Here is a 19,838-nt window from a genome sequence, read left to right on the forward strand (position 1 = left end):
TCACTGACCACCCGGACACCGAGGTTGCTGCCTTAATTCCGCTCAATCCAGTAACGAGTTTCCATTTCTACAGTTGTGCCACTGGGGGCTCGTCCGGGAATTATTTCTCGATTGTTGTAAGCATTTCTTTAAAGTGCAGGGGATTTTCGATAGTATGCATGTTTGGTACGGTGGGGCTGCAAACAAATTGTCGTAGCGCGTTTGGTTGCGCTGACTGCTAAATATACATTTCTTCAGAGTTTAGTAGGAATAAATGCCTTTTGTAGTGTAGTAGGAATAAATGCCTTGGGAATAAATGCCTTTTGGCCATTTCGGAGTGTCTCGGAGAACTGGATGTTGACATCATTTGGGCACTTGCCGTGCAGCACTTTCCACATGTGGATGATGGTATATCTTTCTCCCCTCCGTTTAGTTGCAATAATATCAAATTTTAGGCCTTCTCTGCCATTAGTTGCAGGCCATATTCTATTCTCGTTGTGAACGTGCGCTGAATACCTTCCAGTTGTTGGACGTAGGCACTCGTGATTAGAGATTAGTAAAGGGTCAGCATAGTGACTCAGTTCCTCGTTTTAAACGAACTCGGAACCCAGGCAGAAACTTTACGAGCACGTTCGGCTATAATAATGGTAAGGGTGGTAACGTGGGGACTCTAAGATATGTCAGCTGAAACCATCACCCGTACCCCTCGGGAGGGTTAAGGGTATAACGTGTTGTCATCTGAGACTTGGGTTAGGATGGCAAATGGGTGGTCTAGCAAGGTGATTTGAGGACAATGTTTATGGACAAGTAGCTCCAATTTATCCTCACGAAGTGCCATGTTGCTTCATTTTGCCCACTCAACGACACAGTTGAGATCATGCTGTAATATCTCAGCATCTGCTAGACTATAGATGTGCTGTAGAATTTATTTTCTCTAATTAATTTCTAAAATTGTGATTTAGTGTTCGTCTCCTTAAATAAATATATGTTTATGTCTTATCAATAAAACATCTTTTCTTATAGGATGGTTACAAAAACTGCATTCTACACAGAGGAAAACAAGTTGACTTGCCTATGCTTCGGCTATATGTCCAAATGACCTAGATGTACAGTTCTGAGAGAATGCTAGACTGGGAGTTAAAGTCATACTCCCATCTCTCACAAAAAAAGCATCAGCTGCTGCTGCACGCTACGATCACTCATTTGCTGTGAGAGCTGGAAGAATTTGGAATGTTCTCCCCAAAATTGTCAATACTCAAAGGAATTTGACAAGTTTTAAGACATCTCTTGGAAACTTCCTAGACACCGTTCCAGACAAGCCCCCTACTCCTGGATACAGTGCAGAAAACTCTAACTCGATAATAGACTGGTACAGTCAAGGAGGTGGTCCGCAAATTGCGTGAAGATGCCCTGCACTTCTAAACCTCTCAATAGGCTTAACCAATAGGTAGGTTCACATGATAATAATTACTTTTCAAGTTCAGACGATCGTACAAACACGGTAGAATAGTACAGAGAATAGTTATTATACATTGTATACTTGTTAGTTTTATGTTTTTATCATGTTCTATAAGTTCGTTTCTTTAATCTACGATCTGCTCTGTAAAAATTGCTTACAGCAATAATATATATTGTAGATAGCTGCTAATATTTAAGCTAATATATTAGCTGAAATTATCATAAACAATTTTCCAGGGACAAACGAAAATCAACAGTTCGTGTCATGGCAGAGAATATTTCCTGATTAATTTTGCTGTGAGTTACTAATTTATAATGCGTTACCTGCCGTCTTATTACTAGGATCTGATGATCACAATTGAAAACTTCTGATATGGGAATTGATATGATAAGAATTTTGAAAATTTAAATTAAATGCATTTCAGTGATAATTTATATTAAACAAAAATTGCGGTGGTTCTTGTAATTTTAATCTTTAATCCAATAGGTTAATAACTTCTTTTTCAGTTCACAGTTGGAATATGAGCAGACTACATGTGCCTGATAATCCTGATTCCTACGAAAAGGAGGTTTTAAATGGGATCGGAGCAACGTGTACACTGTACGTCTGTGTGGCAATGAAAATGTGGCAATTGTATAATTAAAAATTACTATTCGTAAAAATAAAAAGTTATTTATAAACAACAAGATTTTGTTCAAAATTTAAAACAAACTTTTGGGGATTCACTAGAATAGAAATTAATAAACGGTTTTGTCAATTTTTAGACCTTTTATTTATTTCACACAGTGTATGAGAATTTTAACAATTTTTAAATCTGCACTTTCTGGCTGTATTATTTCATGGATTTGATCGTAATATAATTATATTTTGTATAACATAACTGTAAATAAAGCAGGTATTTGGAAGAGATGATAATATGCTTTTAAGTGTTTATTATATTTTACTGCATTAAGATTGTTCCATATACAACTGCTTTTTACCGAGTGGAGTTATTCCCAGATTTTGATTTTGATTGCTTAAATTCTTTTAACTTTTTTACGTTCGAGTTAATAGGTTATTATTATTATGAATTTTGCTTGAAAGTTTGTAATTCTAAAATGTTGTATAAGCACTTAATTTATTAACGAAGAATTCAAATCTAACATAGCGTGTTTCCCTTCGTGTCTAAACGCAATATGTGCAATGATTCAATTCGACAGGACTGCACTCCATCTAATACCCTTTTGATCCGCAAGGTGAACTTAAAATAACAGCTTTCCTTAAATGGACGACTACGTGACCTTCATTAAAATGTTGTCTAGATGGAAGGAGGATCGAGAAATTTTCAATTTTAACGCTCCCAGCTGGCCATGCGCGGCTCTTTCACACGTGCTAGATGACCATTTTGTGTAAAGAAAGTACAAATCGTCATCAATTTGTAAAGACGCGCATCACATTGCGCGTGATGAGAGTATTTATCTCAATCCGTCGACGATCGTTGCTCTGCTTCGCAGAGCAACGATCTCGACGGATTGATATCGTCAATCAAACTACTACTAGTATATGCTATGTAATGTATAGTATTAGGTAATGAGCCAAATTTGTACGTGGCACGCGTACTACTACTATATAGTCTACTGATGTGTATAAAACATAAGTTTACTTTTACTTAGAATTTCTTGAATTACAGATACGTTAAAATACGTTAAATAAGTTAAGTTCTACAGCAATTAAATTTAATTTCAAATGTTTCCCTAAGCTAGTTAATTGCTCTAACCAGAGCCCTCTCGCTTGCAGTAGCGCGCGACCGCCGTGAAACAAGCGCGTCACGCAGTACGCGTAGGCACATGGCTATGTTGTATGTGAAGCTAGTTAAAGTATAATTTATTAATATTATTATTATGAAGTGAGCTGATTAGAGCTTATACCAGGCGCACTATAACCATTCACTATAACTATAAGCTGCAGTAGTGAATGAAAATCTAGAGTCCGCCTAAACGAAACAATTGTCATACGTTGTTGGTTGTATGACCCGCCGCGCATGAGTGCGCGGCTCCCCCTGTATCGTCGAAACTCTACACTATAGTGAAGCGACAGTGGGGGTCACCACGTGATACAATCACTATCAGTAAAATTGTTTTTTCCCCGTTAACCGGTTGTACGTATTTTAATGCAATGCGAAGTCTTGAGAATGTTAGGTTTATTTCTAGACCTGTGGTATTCAATTTTTAAGTAACAGAGGTCAAACTCAAAGAATATGTTATTTCCTTGGACTGAATTGGAAAATGAATATTATTTTTATCGTGTTGTTAACAACACAATAAGAATATAAAATTTATTTTATTTATATTTATAACATGTTATCAATATTTATAACATGTTATCAATATTTCGATGCACTCACATTTTACAGAATTTTGTTTGCAGAAACTTAATGTGGTGCTTAAGCTTAATTGCAACAAACGTTAAATTAGAGTCAGATGAGGAAATATCTGAGAAATTTTGCAGGAAGTTTAAATTTCTTCTAAATTTCTGTTAAATTGTAAAAAGTTGCAATTAATTAAAATGTTGTAGCGCGATGCACTACTGGGTCGCGCGCGCATCAAATAATGCTTCTCACAACCACGGTAGATCGGCGAGATGCACCACTGTGCCTCACCGAGCTGCGAAGGATTGACATCGTGAATCAAATTAAAATGTAATTAATTAACATCAATCACATGCTGTAAAAATATCTTTGGGTTGCGTTCGGGTCAATACCTAGTAGTAGTATTTAGTGAATTAGCTGAAGTTTATTGAATCTTTATTACCGAGTACACTGTACAGCTGCCTTCGGGTAGTTCTTCTTAATCTATTACAATTGTAAATGAATGGGAAAAGCGAGCGACCGATTTCATTCTCGGTATCATTTTTTAATTGCATACGGTCATTCCAATTAATATCATTTCCTTTTGTTTGGGAAAGAGAGACACCGGCAGTGGTCCACTTTACCGGCCCTATTATGGGTTTTGGTCAAATATTTTCAATTCATTGTACGGTAAAAAAACGCAACAGAAAATACCCGTAAGGCCCATGCTTTTATAGTTTAAGGTGATAAAAACTAGTCTGACGAACTTGATCCGAAAATTTGGGATGATGTCACGTTTGCAAATTGTCACTGGGTTAAGAACTCTCTTGCTGCTCTCTAGTGCTGACCGCCAACCTGAACATGGTGTCGAAGTAAATCAGTCACTTGTACTCTAACCTTATTCAGGGATGTGATCTAGGTAAATAGTGTACCATTCTGTGGCCACTAATACGGTAACGACTGGGCTCCGCAATCAAGAACTGCTTGATTGTATTGTTTCGACAACTAAAAAGTATATTCTCAATCACCGCTTCCAATATATAGATTGGAAAATATAGTATCCCACATACATCAATGAGCTCTGTATAGGCTCTCATAAAACAGATCATCATAGCTAGCTTCTTTCAGAACAAAATACTTATTATACCTTGCTATTGTTGTAAATCAGCTATTTGTTGGATCTGCTATTATTGTTGGATCGTTGTTGATCCCGTCATTACTTTTTGCCGTCAATTCACGTACATGTAGACAGTCTCTAATCATATGGTTCAGGTTCCACCACATCCTTAACACATACACACAACCATAACACTAGACTACTCCTTCAACAGGTGATTCAGACCCACCCCTATCCCCCACAATCCAGCACCCCTTGCCTCATCCAATAGACTCAAGTTACTCAAAGTGCAGACTGACCCATAAGCCCAACTCTCGATCCTGTAAAAACAACTACCCACCCCTCAGTTGATACCACCACTATTAGCAAGCTCCCTTTTCAGCTCTGGACGATTCCAGTCTGAGATTGATTGCTAACTCAGAATTGCTACAATCAGCATAGGCGACGTCAGGAAGGTGTCTGCTTAAGTGCATCTATGAGACCGGAAACGAAGCCTCAACTGAGTATGTTCGGCAACTTGGTCTTTAGTCTCCGAACAGTCTATGCAACGTCTAGCAACGTCCATGCAACAACAAAAACCTTCTATGCAACGTCTATGCAACTTCCCTGCAACAATGTAACACTCCTATCACACTCCCTGCACGGTCAGTCTATGCAAACGTCTATGCAACGTCTATGCAACGTCTATGAAACTAACCGCTTAAGAGCCGGTTTATCCGGTTAGTATCCTGGCTAGTGACCGCTTCTCAGTGGCCGCTAGTAGCGCGGTTTGGAACCGGCTACAAGAAGTCCGCATAAGAGCCGGCTAGTGACCGGTTTAGAGTCGCCGGTTAGTATGACACTTGTGGGTTACTTCCGTTAGTAGCCGGTTATTAGCCGGCTAGTGACCGTTTCTAGTGCCGGTCTAGTAGCCGTTTGGAAACCGAGGCTACTAGTAGGTCTGCTTAGAAGCTCAGGCTAATACCATCTAGTGACCGGTTTTAGTAGCCGTTAGTAGCCATTGGTGTTACTAAGCCGGTTATTTAGCCCGGTTTATAGCCTGGCGAGTGACCGCTTTATCAAGTGATGTTCATAGTGGTGTAGTCCAGAATCTAACTCAGTGTATGTGATGAACAACGATCGGTCCCAATTCCTGGTATGTCACGGTATAGATGAAACAGGGTCCCCTGCTGAAACTCAGTCTTCAGTGCAACAGAAGGTTCTCCATCACACTGAAAGCTGTGAGCATACAGTTTAGCCGGAGTCTGCATCATCAGGCGACATCTAACACCAAGCCCATCAAGTTCGGTGTCGTACTGGAACCCTTGGGACAGTCCTTCCCAGGTGGAACGTGTTAAAGCCAACAATGTGTCCAGTGCAAATAGACCCTAAGCTCTGCATTGGTCATAGCAACGTCATTTTAGTTTTGACAACATCTAACGAGTTGAAAATGTGCAGTCACCTGGTGAAATTACACCAGCTGGTTAAGACATTCTCCACCTGAAAAATCCAGCAGATCCAAAACAGTGCCCTAAGCAAGTGTTTGTCACAGCAGTTTTACCGTCTAGACTCCGCTAAGTATGAATAAACACATTATGGCATCAACAGTCTTGGTTGAAGAAATGTTTAACTCGAGCTTTAACCAGACCTGTAAGGCACCTTGGTGTTTGTCTAACTTTTTAGACGGAAAGGGTTGCTTTGCTATGAAACTCACGAGAAAGGGAGATGAAAACCATCTCGAGAGCTTGGTATTGCTAATTTGTGAGATGATCCTGAAACATTTGTGTGTATGATGATGGAGGAGACAGGAGAGAAGACAAAGAACAGGCCACCCGACCAGTGGGTGAGTTTAACCCACTGAAGTCTAACATTCTTATCATGATTATGAAACTTATTAAGAATGTGTGCGACCCCTGAAGTAAATATATTAATATTGGCCATCCCACTCTTGAATGTGAAAATTGCACAAAGTTGTTCATACTAAGGTGCTTCAGATCCGCGAAATTACAAGCAAAAATGGTCTATGGATGTGCAGTGATTGCTGTAGTAACAATAGAATATAGGTATTTGCCCATTTCCCAATCAGCCAAGATCTAATAATCAGATAATTCTATGATGACAAACAACCAGCAGATGTCACCATAATCTAAAGATCTGCTTTCAATACTTGAAGTCTGTAAGCGTTACACAAAAACAAGAACTATCAAACTCTATCAGCAAACTTTTCTGAGAAAAAAAAAAAAATTCTAGCTTATCTCCCGCTCTGGTTTTGCAATATATATGGGTTGCCCAAAAGTAATTTTGCAGCTTTTTAATAGAACAAAGACCCTCCCGTGGTAATTTGATGTCCATTGGATTGCTGACCAACATCGATCCAAGCAACAAAAGGCTTATACCAAATCCCTCTCCTATACAACATGTTTGTCAAGTAACCATTCCCTGATAAGAAAAAAGGAACAGGAGTATCCTATAATGTCTCTGATCGCCTGAATGCTGTAGTAATCGGAAAATCTATCTCACTGTACAAAAAGATATGAGTGCTTATTGTTGAAATTACTCTTAGCTCGGTGAATAAAACTGACCTATGGAGGGTTGCTTATCGACCTCCAAATGGCTGTATTGAGACCTTTTTGTCAAACTTCTGTTAGGATATATATCTAAAGAAGTATTTCTGGTAAAAAAGTGTCCATATTCTGGCTGATTTTAACTCTACCCCTCCCCCCCCTTCAAAGAACAAACCTCCAGCCAGCTATTTTTGATGACGACGTTACTTCGTACAAAATGAATCCTACTATATCACGATGCTACCCACTTCCGACCTAACTGTAAAAACACAGTATTGAACAATAACCTCACATCATAGATATAAACATGTACATCTCTCCGGTGTATTGAATATAGGATTGGTGAGCCATGCCTTATCTTCACCTTCCACGTCAATTCCAACCGAAAACAGTACTGAAAAACTTAAACATGTTCCGCTACTATGATAATCAATTCCAAACATCACTAATTTTGTTAAAGAAACTCTGAGGTGAAGGTGAATGACTTGACTACTCCCTCGGTAAACTTCAATGAGTTCTTTGGACTGCTTCAATGAAACACTTGATAAACACTGAAAGCATGATGTACCAAAAGTTACCAAAAGTACTCCCAACTCACCGTGGATTACCGATGTAAATCATTGTCTCAGTTGAAAGAAAACATGAAACTCTGTAAGACAGGTCGAAGCACTGTAACAAAAAGAAACCCTGATGGTAATGACAGCTCTATAAAGTCCTTCAGTGACTACCGAAGAATGCTAAAAATATTATCAAGGTCGCCAAACGATCGTACTACTGCAAAATAAATCCTAAAAAAATAAATAATACATCATAAAAAAACGTGGCAGAAATAATCAATGAGCTCAGGGGCAATAAAAAAGAACAAAACTAAGCCACCCTTATACATAAACAACGAACTATCATGAATCCTATAGACCCATAGCCAATGGATTCAAGCTCTTACTTTTTGTTTCTATTTGCCCCTAAGCTCAATGAAACACTTAGTACGGTGATTGGCCTCAGATTACAAATCTCCTATAAAAACAATCTATGTATTTTCCTTGTAAATGACTAATGGAAAAATCGTATGTTAGAGAGACAGTACACCGTAAAGAGATAACGGAAATACAAAAGGATTTGAAAAATGAAAGCAAGTGAATTCCTGTTAGTGTAATCAAAGATCATCCATGTAATTACACGATCCTTATCCGATACATCAAAATCTTAATGTCTATGCACGTTCCCCGAGCGTTCTAAAAGACTGTAGAATAACTCCTGAATTAAGAAGGGGAAACCCTGAAGAGATATAAAACTACCGCCCAATCACTACTCACTCATATTTGGTAAAATCTTTGAAAAGATCATTTACTCAATAATATATTCGATTGCTAGCTCAATAGGTATAATATCTAAACACAAATTGGCTTCAGGCAGTCACACTCTACTTCACCATGCAGTTAATCACGTCAGTAAACCTTATATACTGAATCTCTAAAACTTAAGCATCAAGTCTTAGGCATATTCATAGACCTTAGCAAAGCTTTTGATACAATAATCATGGTACATTACTTGTCAATTTACAGGCTATGGATACGTGGGTGCAAATATCTTATAAAAAGTTAAACTTAACAAATAATCACAATATTACTGAATGTTTGTAGTGAGAAAACTGACGCCTTGAAATTACAGATTGAGTCCCCTCAGGTTCGATTCTTGGACCTCTCTTATTTCGTCCTATATATTAAATGATATCGCCAACCATACTCCAGTATGGATCATTTGTCACCTCGCTTGATTACACCAATATTATTATTTTTTTTTGGGTTTTGGGGGGGACTGGGAAATCTAAAAATGAGCATATATATTCTTGGTAATTCTCTTGTTAGCTAGTTTATATTCCTACATGCTAAGCAAACAAACTCGCATGGTCAACTTGTCAAAATGCTAGTTTCAATCACTTTAAACCAGCAACGTACCGCCCAGACAGACAATAATTCTGAATATACTCTACCCATTGAAAACTTTCCAATAAAACAAGTTGCAATCGCGAATTCTGAGGTCGTCAATCATAAAAGCAAACCTGGGTAGAAACATATATAAAAACACATAGGCGATCTCCTCCGCCATGCAACATCAACTCTCTGCCGCCTACGCTGCTCCCTCCCCAGATTCTAACAACGGCCAGTTGTATTACACTCTATTTTAATCACACCTCTCCTGACTGTGTAATCACTGGTTTGGGGTAGGGCAAGCCAAAACTCGTATAGATTCTGTATACCAAGCACAAAAATATAGACTCAGGGAACTGTTTTGGCGACAGGTGGCATACCAAATAAAATTAAGACCAGTACTTCGTGCTCGACCGATTGGCAACCAAAAATCTGAACAAAAAATTTTTCTTGGAAAGAGCAACTAAACCATTGTTCAAGAACACGGAATACTTCCGTCCAAAACCTGTACACTTACCATAGTTTTCCTTGAGCTCTATAAAATCATAATTCCTTGCACCGATTCCCTCCATGAAGTCTTTCACCTGCTCAAGTAAGTAAACCCACCCCTTATACTACCAGCAGACCCCCCTGACAACTTCAATGCAGAACGACTCTTATTTGGGGAACGTAATTTTGCCTAAGCTTGCGGTATACGTGACTACTTACCCTAAGTGTGGCCTCCTAAGTCTAGGATGAAGCAATTCACTGCTCTTCAACCAGCAAACCATGCTGATCTGATTGGACAAACAAAGAGTTCGATGAGCTCTAATCTAAAATTTTGACATTAATCTAAACCCTAGGGTCCACACATCCAAAAAGATTATCCTTGCAATTGAAAATTAGCTGGGTGTGCATTTTTCCCTTTAGTCTTACTAACGTGGGTGAGCGCAGTGTATTATAAAGTGATTTTATTAACAGATTTATTATAGACTTAGGATTATGCTTTTTAATATATAACATTGATATAAGATATTTTTTTTTTTTTTTTTATTTTTTTTTTTTTTTTTTTTTTTTTTATTTCTGATAGGTACTTAATAAAGTTGATGAATTTCCCCCTAATAAAAATTTTAAACCCATTTAGTGAAAATTGATAACCGAGATCTGATATTTAGATACATATTATAACCAACCATTGCTTATATTCCTAGCCTTGTAAACAAAGATTCAAATCATCTTAAATGCGTTCTTCATGTCCTAAAACTAAAACATCATCCTATTAAGAGTAAAGCCAGTTGTTACCACAAGCTTTATACCGTTCCCTCTCAAAAACATGCCTCACCTCCATCAAAACAATTTTAGTTTTCAGTCTTCTATTTTCCAAAAATCTTACCGAGCAAGTGTTCTGGTGCTCACAAAGCCCCTAAGCCCGTGCACCTTTGCCCCGCTAGCCTGCCATCCTTTGACAAACTCCAATAGCAAAGATCAACTAGGTCATTTTTACAAAATGAGCACTATACAATTTTAATTGTTTTAAATATTTGACTTGTAAAATGAGCTAAAACATGATTTATTAGTTCATTGATTTATTAGTTTCATTGACTCACGGTCTGTAGTCTGTTTCTTTTGAACTCAGTTAAAATGGGGTCTTGATTTCTTCTGTCTCTGTTGTACAGTAATCCCCTCCTCTCTTCTTGTTGACTCCCATAGAAGTTGATCTCTTGCTTCCTCTAGATAACAACGGTCTAATCTGAATCTTGGAAGGTCAGATTGATATAAAGGGGTTTTAGTTAACATGTGAAATCAGTTAATCTCAACAGTGCTTTTGTTTGAGTCACTCATAGTTGTTATTAGTACATGAAGAATTAGCGATGCTCAGCATGTCACTTTCACTGAGCTGCGCTCCTTCAATAATTAGATATGAAAAAAATAAATCTGGAATTCCAGTCCACCAGTTTTCATGTTTAGCAAACCTTGCTTTCGTAAAAGTGAATATAACCTTCTTACATAGTTTGTGATCTTACAGCGTCTAATCGGTAAATTGATCAAATTGGCCCATAAGATCATTGTCGCTTTCATAATACAGTCCAATTTTTTAATGAATTACAGCTACGCTAGTGTCTGCTTCATCAATTAGTAATCTGACGCCTTGTCATTAGCCATGTCATTATAAGTTAAAGACACCCTTTTTCTTAGTGATCATCCCAGTTCACAACTGTCACCCCACAGGTGACTAGCTTCTTCCATTTGCTGTACTCACTGGCCTTACCCCACTTTTTTTTTTTTTTTTTTTTAAACAAATTTTAATTTAATACCCACGATATCAATTACATAATGAAGTTCAAATATTTTAAGTCAAATAACCATTTCACACAAAAGTGTTAATTATAATAAAATAATTTTGTGATAAGATTAATAAATTAATTTACAACACAAAAATTGAACAAAATATACACAAATTTTTACCTAGAGCAACACTGGTTCAGCGCGCGGTTTGAAACGAAAAGTGTGATTAGATTTACTAACTACATGGACAGCGTACATGAAGAAAAAATTACTTCCTGAATCTTTTAATACTAGACACATTTAATTCGATGTTGTTCAATAGATTAGCCTACAAAAATGTTCAAAATATTAGGAGTGTAAAGGACACAATTTCTAGAAGTGCTTCTTGAGCCTTGACTACAAGAACATTTTGCGAGTTTCTCCAGACGGCTTTGTATATCGGATGCGGTTATTTACTTGTATGCACAAGCCAGGCCAACATTTATGTTTTTGTGTCATGCCGTGCTACCAAGTGTTGCAGAGTATTATAAACACTAAACAATTATACAGTATACACATTTTCGAAATACAAGTATCAAGCAGAGTCCGATCACTGCAGAAACGTCCCAGACACCACAGTTCAGCCGCCAAGTACCGTTTTAAGTGAACACACGAACACGAGTTTAGGTGTCATTTTGTAAATCACTTTATGGATAATTAATTTCAGTATTGTTGACATGAAAATTACAGTCACACCACCTATAGCGTAATGTCATGGTCTGATTATCGGGCCAAGAATAAACCGTAATCGGCGCGCTTAAGAACCCGCGCCAAATGTTGAGGTATGGTAGTACTAGCGGGTCGCGCTTTTAACATTTATTACGTATAGCGCCGCACATGAAACGCAATCTTTAAGTAAATAATTATTTGTTTACATAAATTATTCCACGTTTTATCAAATAATCTAGCATGGTCCCAAAACTGTTAAAAGTTGTCATTATGCCACTCTTATCAACCTGCCTTGGGCATCTATGAAGAGATCGAGTTTAGGCCTAGATTTATGAGTTACAGGATGTTTTCAACTAAAGTCAGGTTATTCTGTGGATTGGAGTCCTTGAAGTGATTCCAAAGCCAAGAAGATTTAGAAATAAAGTTATGGCTTGTGTTGGTTGTATTAACGTTGACAACCCTCAGTTCAGACAATTTAAGTAAAGAGAGAGAGATATGGTACCCCTAAAATCACTATTTTAAAAGTTCAGTTATAGTACTAAGTTTGTAAAGATTATGAACAGTAAGGATTTTAATTGACTGTTAAATAAATGGTATGGTAGATTCCTTGAATAGAATTCAGCTCTAATTTACTGACAACATAAGGGTCTAACAAGTTATTAATGACTACGATTTAGAGCGGACTACACTTTGCACAAGGTTTAATACGAGGATAAACAGAGTTTATTAACATTAGACTCATATATAGACCCAGTATTTTACATTGAATAGGTCTAGACAGCACAATGTTGTTGAATTTGTTTTGTAATGGAGTTTGCATCTCCAAAAATTAATCTAATAATTCTTCCTGTTTAAGAATCGGGTTTGATAACTTGGTAGAAGACACCACCCCATACTGAGAATGGCGAACGTAAGGTGTGATTCAAATAGTGTGTGGTATATCTGCTTGGCAGTTTTATAGGTAGACAGTTTTTTATGCGGTAAATTACACCAACTACACTCTAAGTTTCTATTTTAGTGATTCGATGTAGGTTTCCATTCAGGTTAACATCAATCAGCACACCTAAAAACTTAGTTGTTTAATACACGTATTATTCAGGAGCCGTCTATGGAGATATTTAAATCACGGGTGTACTGCAAAGTAGACGATTCATTTACACGTTTTTGTTTATTGGGAAAATACATATAACAGCTCTCTTTAGCGTTAATAATGTAGTAATTACATTACATGTATCTAGAAATATACGAAAGAATATCGTTAGCTACATCATAAACGTCCTTTTTTCGATTCTGCAGAAACGAATAGGTTAGTGGGTCGTCAGGCAAATAAGATACACTTGCCTTAATAAGATACTTGCAATAGGTCAATTATATCAAGGAGGAATAGTAAGGACCTAGAACAGAGCCTTGGAACTCCCCACTCAACAGGAAGTTATCGAGTTTTCATTTAAGACGTGAACATATTGCTCCGGTTTTGACCAGGTAACTTTTTTAACAAATTCATGCGTTGCCCCTAATTCTCGTATTATTTTAATTGAAAAAAGCTTCTCGTGAGATATCGTGTCGAAAGCCTTATTGAAATCGATGTAAAATGCCAAGGAACCTCGTTTTTCCTGTCTTTTAAGTGTGATTCGAATATGGCTAACAGATAAGTTCAGTGCGTGGCTGTTGAGTGACCCTTTCTAAAATCCAAATTGATTCTCATTTATGATTCTTAGCAATTAGGAAGCTGTACAAATAACGCTTTATAAATAAGTTAATCTCTAAAATTTTTTTCCAATACTGGTAAGGTTGTATATTGCCCTATAGTTTTCAAATATTCCAGATTACCTTTTTTATAAATGGACTTATCTTTCCTAATTTAAGTTCATCTGGTAATATCCCCTGTGCAATCAATGGAGTTAAAGTGCTTGGCTAAAAAGGAGATATAATTCTAGCAGACTTTTTTATAACGAGAAATTGTGAATGTCCACTAGATTTACCATTTGTGAACTTCATTAATAATATCTGATAATTTCATACTGTGTAACAATCACTTAGATATATCTTGACTCACAGGTTTTAGGTAAGTAAGATTGAGAATGAGGGAAATGCATCCAGGTTAATATAATTTCAAATAATTTTTCATTTAGTTTGGATTCAACGACTTGAAAGATATTATTGATTTCATTAGCAATCACCTCGATTTATATTTTTTGATCGTTAAGGATAACAAGGCTTATTTCACGCCCTGGATTTTCCACGAATAGTGGTTTAAGATTTCCCACTTTTTCTTACTATCACCAGAGCATCAGTTAATTACCAGCATAATGATTCTTCTTTGACACGTCAATAAGTAACCCTTGAGATGCTTCCTTAATCCTTTATTCAAGGTATCTTTTTTGCTTATATTCATAACAAGTGAGGCAATTACACATCCTCTCGTTAAATAATATTATTATTAGGTTAGCAATAACAATTTTTCTTCTGAGACTTTTTTCCACAAATCATAGATGCAGTCTTTCGTTTCGAATTGAGTAACAATAACCACTAGTAATCCATGGTGTTCAAAGCGGTTTACTTTATATAATTTCGGTTGTCAAGTTTGAAGCCTCTTCTAGGTGCCTTCTGAAAATTAGTGCAGAAACTACTGCGTTATTCAGGAGATTGGTATGTTGTTCCTTATCAATTTAATGTAGAAAGGCTTCAAATTGAGAAGTGCTATAGTCCGAATATTGGTGCGTGTTTTAAGTTTAGGTATCATCAGCTACAAAATTAATGACAACCTATTATTTGAAAGATGCAATTGTGATGAGAAACATTGAGTTGCAAACGTTCCTGTAAACAACGGCTTTCGATTTCCATTAGTGAAAATATTATCAATACAGGATGGTTTACATTCAGGCTTTCCGTGTGTTTGGAAAGATATCGTTGGTGAGAAACTAATCCGAGCATTATGTTATTCTAATTACGTTGTGTGGCATCTTCCATTGCACGTTATGGAGTTAAATATTAAACATCACCAATACCACTACAATTAAACTTTGGGAGTTTACCCATAATTACTTTTAGCTCAGCGAGAAACTCGTCAATGTCTCACTAGGTGGTCTATAGATTACTCCTAACGTTTATAGTTTTTAGATTCTGTATGAATATCACAAAGAGCTTTCAAAATTACTGTGACGTTTGATACATCTAACATTAACGACTGCATAAAGCATTGTGAACATAAACTGCAACGCCCGTATTCCTTCGATTTGTTATGCAAGTTGTAGTCGGTAGAAACTTATTGAATCCATAATAGGGTAAACGAACTCACTTCTGGTCTAATATTGGTTCCGCAAGCCTAATAGGGGAAATTAGTTTTGAGGCACTACTAAATTCAGATATGAGATGGTCGAGAGTTCTTTTTATTGCCGTCGATATTCAGGAAGAAAGAGCCGCCGATTTTATGAAGATCGCACTAAGTCGGTTATTATAAATTTGTTGGTGGAGTAAGCTTACAATATTCTAGAACAAGTTCATTTTTCAGAATCAAGGGGTCGGTGTTATTGGTTAAATCGTCGACTTACTAAAATACATATCTTTAATACGGTTGTACTTTTAAGGATTAGCGCTTTGCACTGACTACAAAAGTAAATAGATTGATCACGGTTCTTCAGATTTTTATGAAACATTTTTCATGTATAATGACAAATGTGCCATTTAAAACATTCACAAATTATTTGACCTATAAACATAAGCTCTTAAGGCAGTGACTGCATTTTCCTTATTTGAGAAAGTTACCATTATACCTGGTAACTGTACCCGGCCTCCACTCTGGAACTGAACTGAAGGTCTTCCGTCAACTCTGCTAGTCGTATTCCTCTTCGTTATCAACTCCTCGGTAGGAGCCTGGAAAATATGTTTGATTTAATTAGCCAGCAAGGACCCTAGCAACCTAGTTCGTTAAGGTGAAGCTGTCAGGCCTGATTTTGTCCTGATCACTGCTTGTCAATTGATGGACCAACATGCATAATGATCAGCAAAGCCAATAAAACCTAGCACACTCTGAACACCAGAACACATAGATGTAAGACCGTTCGTCAGCAGTTCATTAAACAAGTTAACTTTTCTATTCAAATCAGCAATTTTGTAGGAAGCAGCCGGCAAACATAAACAAAACAATTTAGGGGTTTCATACAGCTTAATTTTCTTTTATTTTTGTAAACAAGCTGAACAACATATACACTCTGACGTTGACTTTTGAGGTTGCTTTTATATCATTTAGTCCGCACATGAATAACAACATGCTGTAGGATGACAGCTGTCAGGTCAATGTTTTTTGATTATAGGCGCCCATTCTTTAGGCCATGCTTGAAGTTTCGACCAATGTAGTTACGTTTATTAGTCCCAAACTTGAGCATTCCTGTATTCTGAATCTCCTATCCAAGATTGTAGAGTTTTTGTTCTCCAGTTACTGATCTGAACGTGAACTATATCTTATGTCCAGGTGAGATTACCTTCTGGAATTGATATGATTTGAAAAAGTCCTTGTGATTTTCTTGTCTATGTGATAGATGATCGGTGGGGTGGATGTTAGGGTCATACTTGACACCAGACTTTATTGTCAAGGAACAGGATGAGCATTCATGGCCGAGGGACAGTAGACAAAGGATGATTCGAACATCTATAGATGGGCTCGTCGACTGATTGGCTGGGAAGTGAACTATTAGGTCCTTCGAACCTATGTTATAGACATGAAATGATGACAGGAGTGTGAAGGATTCCTCTCAGGATGTGACTTGAAGTGGGTGCATGTTCGTAGAATAAGTCCTTTGTAGGACAATGATTTATCTTCACCATATCGGCTGAAGCACCAGGGAATTTGGGGTTGCATCGGCACCAATTTGAACCTGTATATCGTGTAAGGCGGCTCCGAATGAGCAACAGTTGAGCGCCTGATCATAAGCACGAATGCCCTAAAATGCTTTAAGTTGCCTTATTTTAGTTGCCTTGGTAACTACAATGCTTGACCTCTAAATGAGTAACACAGATCAAACCACAGGGAAACAAGATCTCAGACAATGTCTGTGAAGATGACAATCTTAACCTGGTAACCTTGTTGCCTTGGTAACCTGGGAACCTGATAACCTTGTTGCCTTAGTAATCTGGTAACCTTGTTGCCTTGGTAACCTTGTTGCCTTGGTAACCTTGTTGCCTTGGTAACATGGTGACCTTGTTGCCTGCACAAGAGCAATTCTAACTGCACATCCACATTTGTTGTGAACAAACTGATATGAATCTTATCAGCACAAAATTGTATGTTGTCTGCACACTAAACGTTTATCAAGGCCTGATGATATAACAATAGCATACTATAACTGATGACAATATCCACCCTAAAAACCTTGCAGGTTAAATATCAATACACACAGTTACACTATTTATATTGGGTATTATTGTAATAGTACAATGGATCAAACTGTTGAGTAGTATAATAGGCAGGTTATTCTGAATAACTGGTTATAAGTTATATACACTGGCAGGAACCCGTATAACCCTAAAATGGTGTCAAGACTCAAGAGACTAAAATAATTATTACCTATTTAATTCGTGTTTTTGACACTACTTGGGAGTCCAAATTTTGAGCTCCAGAACTCCTATTCCTTGGCCAATTTTTTATTTTTTTCATGCTGATTTGAAAAGCATAAAAGAATTTGACCCAGTAGAAAAAGTTTCGGTTGTATATCTTTTACGGTTTTTGCGGGAAGTGGCGTTAAAGTTGATGCCGTGGTGTCAGTAAAATGGCACGGATCCATCCATATTCCATATATCCATATATATCGTCTCGCTTAATTATATATAGTAAGATAATATAATATGTAAAATATTAGTAGTAATATTAGTTAAACTGCTGCAGCTATACTAATAGTTATACATGTAAAATATTTTAATAATATTTGTTAAACTATTGCAGCTAAAAGTTAAACATGTAAAATATTTACATAATAATATTTGTTTATCGATAATTTATTTTGGTCAATATTGGTGTTCGATTTTTACATATAAGTATCATTTTCTGTCATTAGACTTTGCGATATATTTTCAAGCATACGTTATCAGTCCTTATCTTAATCAAGTACTTTTCTGGGATGTTTAGATTAAACACTGCTGAGTATAAGTTGTATCTTAAAAGTGGTCTTTATTAAACTTCAATTTATTATTATTATTGTTAAACTGTTGCAGCTAAAAGTTAAACATTTAAAATTTGTGTTGTTCAAGTACTGCAGCTATTAGTTTAAATACAATAATATGCAAAATATTTATAATAATATTCGTTACAATTGTAGCAAGTAATAGTTGTGACTTGTGTATTATGTAAATATCTAGTACACACCCAATCTACAAGATGCTATTTATACAAAATACAGTTTTCAGCAACCTGAAATATCAAGGAACTGAAAAATGTAACGAATGTAAAGGTATTTCAAAAGAGAACTGATAAAAGTTATATCAAAGTCATTATTATGCGGTTCCTGAGTCAGTATTATGAGCAGAGAAGGGCAAATTCCTCTAGAGTAAAGGCGGCTCAAGTTATTTCAGCATTTGAAAGAGTTCGGATATACATTTTCGATTTGAATAAAAGGTCGACCCGTCGACCAGCCGCAAATTTGAAATCTATAATTGATTAATTAATTAATTATCTATTTGGTCGCACAAATTAATTAATTAATTGGTCGCATAATTAATTAATAAATTGGTCGCATAATTAATTAATTAATTGGCCGCATTTTATGTTTAAGTTGTTGTGCGGTTAACCTCATTTGCTATTACCAAATAGATCACTTGGAATGGATAGTTAGTAACTAGTTAGTAAGTTACTATTAGTTACCATGACTACCTGGTTAGTTACCATGATTACCTCCTTCACAACTCAATTCTGCGTTCTGCAATGTATCGAAGAAAAATAAGTTGGAACTCATTAACAGTGGGTACTACGGAAAGTCGGTAACCATCAGTTGATCACTACTTCTACTATACCATAAATGAAAATGCAATCACACATAATTAATGCAATCACACATAATTAATGCACTAAGTTATAATAAAGACCACCTGGGTAACAGTCGCAGAATGAGGATTGCACAGAACGAGCTGAGCTGCCCTATAGTAATAGTGAGCTGCCTTAATAGTGAGCAGCCGGAATATTAGGGGCCCTCAATTATGGGTAGCAGAGGGAAAATGTCTCAAATAAGGTTCATAAATAAAGTGCACATAGGAGCATAAGGTACTTTAACAGTGTTGACAACCTCACACTATACAGTATAACTATAATGAACGATACACTCCTGGAAATAGCAGTACAAGAATGAACAAAGTGCCATAAAAACCGTGTGTATAAGTGTACAAGAATGAACAAAGTGCCATAAAAACCGCAGACACAACCACTAGCAACCTAACACGAGGAGCAACAAAACCGCTAATACAGATAATCACATTGAAGGAGGAGAAGAGGATGAAGCCCACTAATACCCCCTGTTAGTCACATATC

General features: G+C 36.7%; 1 protein-coding gene and 1 long non-coding RNA gene across 11 annotated transcripts in view; one reads left to right on the forward strand and one right to left on the reverse strand.

Moving 5' to 3' along the window:
- The window catches only part of LOC134813895 (RB1-inducible coiled-coil protein 1-like), a 119,445-nt gene that overhangs the window by 79,603 nt on the left and 20,004 nt on the right, over positions 1 to 19,838 (reverse strand). The window lies entirely within an intron of this gene.
- LOC134814533 (uncharacterized) lies at positions 1,001 to 2,580 on the forward strand. Its single transcript, XR_010160176.1, has 3 exons — positions 1,001 to 1,426; positions 1,675 to 1,734; positions 1,945 to 2,580. It is a non-coding gene; the product is annotated as an uncharacterized LOC134814533 (long non-coding RNA).

Source organism: Bolinopsis microptera, chromosome 4 (assembly GCF_026151205.1).
Source record: "Bolinopsis microptera isolate Bmic1 chromosome 4, MBARI_Bmic_1.0, whole genome shotgun sequence".
NCBI lineage: Eukaryota > Metazoa > Ctenophora > Tentaculata > Lobata > Bolinopsidae > Bolinopsis > Bolinopsis microptera.